The sequence below is a fragment of the Aythya fuligula genome, chromosome 2 (assembly GCF_009819795.1).
Source record: "Aythya fuligula isolate bAytFul2 chromosome 2, bAytFul2.pri, whole genome shotgun sequence".
Lineage (NCBI taxonomy): Eukaryota > Metazoa > Chordata > Aves > Anseriformes > Anatidae > Aythya > Aythya fuligula.
In genome coordinates this window covers 33,089,924-33,096,327 of record NC_045560.1, presented here as the reverse complement: position 1 = coordinate 33,096,327, position 6,404 = coordinate 33,089,924, and positions in this window count along the sequence as shown.

The following is a 6,404-nucleotide window of genomic DNA, read 5'->3' as shown; positions in this document are numbered from 1 at the left end:
TGGGCAAGAAGTGCTGGGACCACTCCGTGGACACCTTTTCGGGGGGAGGTGTTGCTCCTGTTGGGAACCCCGGCCTCCTGCATTACACAGGGAGGCGAAACACTCTGTCGGGGCACCGAGAAATCGGGACTAAAGTATGGGATTTGCATAGGAGAGGGATTTATGTGCAGACACGGAAAGCACATTCCTGGAGACAGCCTGAGGAGCAGGCGTTAAAATGCGGAGCGAAAAAATGCAGAGGAGTCAACTCCAGATGGGTTTCGGTTCTGTGCGTGGTGTAAGGGCTAGAAGGGGCTTTGAAAACACACCGGGAACAGAAGTTGCTCCAGTTGTTTCTCTGAGTTGCTTTCTGAATTTGTGGCATTACAATTGCAGCCATCGGAGACCTGCAAAGTTTTCTGCAGAAAGAAAGCAACAGTTTGCTCTGCTTATATATATTTTTCTATTCCTTAATAATAAAAATTATTATTATTATTTTAATGCCATGGAAGTGGAGCCATGTAGCAGCACCAGATTTCTGCAGTGGGAGCAGGAGACGGTGTTTGTGTTACCTGGAGGTTTTAGTCCTGATGGAATGGGATGAGCACCAAATGACAAGGAAAGGGAAATGTAGTGGTAGGTAACATCTAGTACTGCTTCTCCAATATGCCCTTGAAAAGAGAAGGATACCAAATGACCACCAGCCAGGAACCTGCAGGTGTGTGTAGGGCACTGCTTGCTCTGTCTCAAGGCTGTCTGACAGTGGGACAGAGCTGATGACAAAACTCATCCTTCTCTCGGGAAAGAGATGCCTTTTTGGTTCTGGGCCGTGCGAGGACACACATATTTTTTGTTTCTTTTAGCAGCAAAACCCGGCACTTGAAGGCTGAATAGCTCCTTTTAGTAGTTGATTTACTTTTACTAAACCCTTCCAGATAAGGGCATTGAGTTGTTTGATAGGAGCCGGGAACTTGTCTCGCATTGTGCAGATCAAGGTAGAGTTAAACTAGTTTGCTGACCCACAGGTCAAACCGGTGTCCATCAACTTACCTTCCAACTGCCTTCGGATGATTGTGGCCATTCCCATTTGCTCTCTGACCTTTTAAGTCTCTCCCCTTCAAGCTTGCAGCAATGTCTATCGAATTTCGTGTCCTGCTTTTCCTATTATTCCAGCTTTTCATTGTCATTTTCCAGTTTAAATTTTCAATAGACCGGTGATGGGAGATGTGCACAGCTGAAATGATTTAAACCATCACTTCGCTTCTGCCTGCCTTAGTGCCTTTCCCACCACCCGTGGCCTGTGCCTACCAAGGCTAAACTGTGATCCAGGGGTGTTGGCTTCTCATCTGCTTCCGGTCTAGGAATGCAGAAGAAGAAAGTAAGAAGTGAAATCCCAAATGGTTTATTTGTGGATGTGATGGCTAATCCGACCGTCAACACCTTTACAGCTATAGGGGCGGAGGAGCAGGAATACTTGATGCAGTACAACAAATCTTTCAGTACAAATGGTTATAAATATGCACTAACCCAAACCTGCCACACTTCAGTTACATTCTGTGAAGTGACCTCTGCTTTAGCTTTGGGAAGAAAGAGCAAGAAAAAGGTGCGAACAAATGAGGTGTGTGCTTGCTCGTGCTTTCAGCCGATAGGATAAAAGGACAGAACTTTTGTTGTATCAGAATAGCCTTGTGTTTCTCAGCATAGATCAAGGTCTGTTTTCTGAGCTTGCCCCATTGCACCTTATCGTACTAAAGGTATTTTTTAAAATCCTCGAAGTTTTTTTTTGGAGGAAATCACACATCTGTTTAAAATACAGAAACCCAAGTTTTTGACTATTGCTTGTGTGACATCTTTTCAAGCTAGCTGGCCGTCACGTGCAGAAGTGTATGGGGAAATTGTTATGCCTCTGGAAAGTGTGCATTGAGAAAAAACGCACCATTTAGGACAACTATGGCGTTTCCAGTTCTATGGTTTTCTAACTGCTGCTTGGAATTATTCACTTCGTTTTTTTTTAGAAAGGGGTTAGGGAAATAGAGGATAACGGCAAGGAATACTGCATAGAAGCTTTATTGGAGCACTCTAAATAGAGTAACTCCACTTTACACTTGTGGATTCGAAACAAACTATGAGTCTGCCTTACTCCTGGAGTGGCAAAGGTGTACTTGTACTGCTGTAGCTCCCCATGAGAGGGTGGCTGATGGACACTTCTCGTGGGGACCGACCTTGGCATTGGGAGATTTTTGGTTTTCATTCTACAAAGTGCAAAAAACAGCCATGGAGCATTTGCAGGTGAAGAGTCAAGAGTCTCTTCGGGTCAGGGCAGGAAAAGGGGGTGTTGTGGGCTTGTCATGCTGCAACTACTCCCATAACAAGAGAGAGAGAGAAACTTCCTCGCCGGTTAGGGAGAGGGCAAGAAGCCTCTTTTTTTTTTTTTTTTTTTTTTTTTTTTTTTTTTCTGGCAACACTGGGGCAAAGAGGAGGCGTTGCATCTTTCCTGGCCTTCCTCCGCATCACCTCCTGGCTCCTTCCTTCGGGAAGGAGCTGCCCGCCACACGTCCCCTCCCCTTTTTCTGTCCCTCTTCCCCGGCTGCCCGCCTGTCTGGGGCACACTCACGGACACACGGACTCAGGCACAGAGGGGCTCTCCCGGCCCTGCCGTGGGCTCGCAGCGCCCCCCCGTGTGTGCCGGCCCCGCTGTCCCCGGGTCTGCCCGTGGGGGGGGGGGCCGAGCACCTTCCGCTCCCGTCGGCGGGAGCAGCGGCTCCCCCGGACTCGGGACACGGCCTCGGGGCTGCCGTCGAGCCGGCAAATGCCGTGGGACCGCCAAAGCCGCCGGAGATTTGCCAGGGGGGCGCAGGAGGGAGGAGGAGAAGGAGAGGAGCGGCATCGCTGTGCCTCGGCATCACCGGAGCTGGCACCGAACCTTTTTCCTTGCCGACACCTTCGGGCTGTGCGTGTGAGCTGGGCTGCCCTGGGGACTGCCGACGGGCCGTCATCCCCAGCTCCGAAAAACGGCACCCCCGCAATCCGTCAGGCTAAGCGACCAGCCGCAAGTGTCTTTAGAAGTCGTGTTTCGCTCTAGATCTCGGCCAGCTCCTTCCTTCCCTCCTTCCATTCTTTCCTCCCTCCTTCCCTCCCTCCCCTCGACAAGGAGCGCTCCTCCCCTCCCGTCCTTGCTCCGCGTCCCCCGACGGCACTCGGCGGGGCTCCCGGGGGTCCGGCCCTTCTCTCCCTGTCCCTGAGCTCCTTCGCGTCGTGGGATCCGAATTAACACTTAATTAACGCTGCTCCCGAGCTCTGCTATCTTCTTCGAAAGTTTTTTTTTTTCCTTTTGTTTTGTTTTGTTTGAACACTTCGCGCAGTGCGATATTCCTCCAGCTCTTCTGGCAGCTGATGGGGAAAGGGCTGAGCGGGAGCCGGGAGGGCCCCTCCCGCATCACCCCGGGAGGGCCCCCCCCCCGTCCCCCGAATCCCCCCAGGGCTCCCGGCGGTGCCGTCCCCTGAGATTTCCCCAGGAGAAGGCAGATTTTCCCCCAGATGCTCCTGAGGTTTTCCCCAGGGGGTAAGAGTGCAGCGGAATGGGCACGCTGAGCAAAGGTGTGCTTGCAAAGGAAAGGTGGCTGGCGAAGAAAATGACGCCAGGAGTGCTAAGCGAGGTGTCAAAGTGCTTATGCCGCTTCCTTTCCTGCCTCCAGTCTCAAGGAACCGACGGTCAGATTTTGAACAACTTCTGGGAGGAAGTTTTAACGCTCAGAAGTGCAGGGACCTTCCCCTCTGCACTGCTGTCCTGTCTCACACAGTCCTTGCATAGTTTTAACCCCTCAGTTGCCTCCAGCCTTCAGATTTTTTATTTTTATTTTTAATCTTTATACCTTTAAATCAGATATGAATATCTGGAAACATGTATGAGGCTTTTCTTCTCCACCAAAGTAATCCATCTGGTGTTGCCTGTCCCTGCACACCTTGCCAATTGCACAAAATCTCAGTGAGTCCTGTGTTCTGCAGAGGACAACAGTCAAGCCGCTGCTCTTTGCCCATAATCATTGCTGGGTTTCTCCAAATAGGTAAAGGACTTACAAAGTGAAATTGATGAAAAGCTGTGAGTGCTGAGACTGGATTAGGAATTTATATGGGCAACTGGCTATCTCAAGAAGGAAATCCCTAATGGGTGAGAAATTGTTACCTAAAATGTCAGTAAGAACTGGCATCAGTGCCTACTATGTGTGTTTGCTTTGGTTTGTATAGTTCAACCACTAACACTATAAGAATGGAGTTTTACTTAACCATATACATACGAAAGAACAAAGCTGAACAGTGAAAACACTTGCCAAATGCAGTTTTAAATTGTTTCTTTTGCCAAATACAGAAACACGCTGCTAACCCTTTACAGACATTTCTATATTAGGAAAAACACAGGTCTCACATTTTAGAGGTCTCCAGAGCAGGACTTCTCTGCAGAGCACAGGTGCCACTCACACATGCAGCAATGTGTGCTCAGCACACACTTGCTCAGCAGCCAGTGTGGCTCACCAGTCTCATGCACCAAGCCTATGGTTTCCAACAGTCTTCTGCCCTAATGCCCACTTTGACACTAGGTCACATCTACTACACATCTACTCTATGTGGTCAACAGAGCCACACCTGTGGGAACAGCTTGCAGGGTAAATTGTTTTGCCAAGCACAGAATTTTTAGAAGAATGAATGAGTTGAAAGCACAGCAAACAGCTATGGCTAGGAAAAATATTCTCAAAGCTCTGTGAATTCTGAAAGACTTAGATCCTGAAAAGTTTCCACTTGCCAAGGACCTCCTTGAAAAGGTAGGTGCAATGTATTTGTTTGTAGTTCTGCCTAATCCTTTCTGTCTTCTCCCTTAATGACACAGAAAAGAAAAAATTCAGTCTGACCTGTTTCTACTCATAAATGAAAAAATGCACTTGACTTCAAAACCACGATGTGGATCTTGCGTCTGTTCTGAATAACTACCCTGTACCCAGTTACAAAACACATGGTCTACGAGGATTTATAATATTTTATAGACATTAAATCACAACCTGGCTAGCATTTATGTTCATGTCAGGCCCTGCTAATTTTCACTCACTATGGCAGACATTAGTATTTTTCTGGCTGTATGAGTCAGGAAAGAAGGATGATGGACTTCTAATTATTAGCCAAGGTGCTAAGTTTCCACATCTCTTCCTTCTAGCCTCTTGGCAGTTAAATATTCCAGAGTACATTTTATACAGCATCGTGACATGTCAGAGAGTGGATGTACAACATCCATTACAAATATGTCCAAGCTGAAATAAAGATAAGCAGAACAAAAGATTTTCTTTCTTTTACCTCAATATTTTGTTTTTAACTGTAGAGTAGGCGAAGATAATTTCTATTTCCAGTAATATATTACTTATTATGCAGTTACAGACAGCAGGTGAAACTGACTAAATTGTCTACATAGGACAGACTAATTGCTTTCAATATCTTTAAATTAAACTTCAATAAAAGATGAAAATCAATACTAAAATATGGCTAATGGTCTTAGTTAAGACTTTTTAAGGTAGTATTTCTCAGTTTTGTTTTGATTTTGCAGTTTGGAAGCAAAAAATCAAGTTTGTTTCATAATGTGATTACTGGCTTGCTACCAAGATGCTACATGTAATAGCAGAATGAACAGGAGTTCAAAAAACATAGAAGCTGAAGACAATATTCTCATTGGCACTTCCCATCATGTACGTGGTGATGAAATAGTATGAGAGAATGATCAAGGAACCAAGTATGAAATAAAATAATGTTCAGTCTTTTGTAAAAATCTTGGTGAATTGCACTTCCTGATTTTGGGCTGACCACACATTTTACTTTCTGAAATATACTTAAAATAAGATATGGGATTTATTTTATTATTATTATTACTATTTTTTAATTTGGTAGACAAGAAAAATGCATTTGTGAAGTCAGGCTTAATTCAAGAAAGTTATGTAACAAATACTTTCATATAATTTATCGTGTTTCTACAGGCACAGAAGGTATCAGAAGGCAATAGCTGCATCGACTAGATGCATTTTTGGCACATAATTTAGCCACACCTCCCCTATTAGTAGGAATCATGTTTTGTCTGAAGCTGGTATCCTTCCCTTGCTTTTTGTTTTTGTTGTTGTTGTTAGCTGCCACCTCTAAACTGACTGTAATAACTTCTCTGACGTAACTTATGTTTGGTCTTACTGGACATTTTTTTCATTCCCATTGAAACAATGATTTTATGGGGACCTTGCCAAGGTGAAGACTGATCTGAAAATTCGTGCTGTGCCTCCATGGTAAGGTGCTTAAGACAGGTGGAAGAAGCAGGGATCTTGATTACAGCTAAATCTCCAGGCTGCTTTTGCTATGCTGCTTCCCTTGCCAGCAGGGGTTTCTCTAGGTTGGCATTTCAA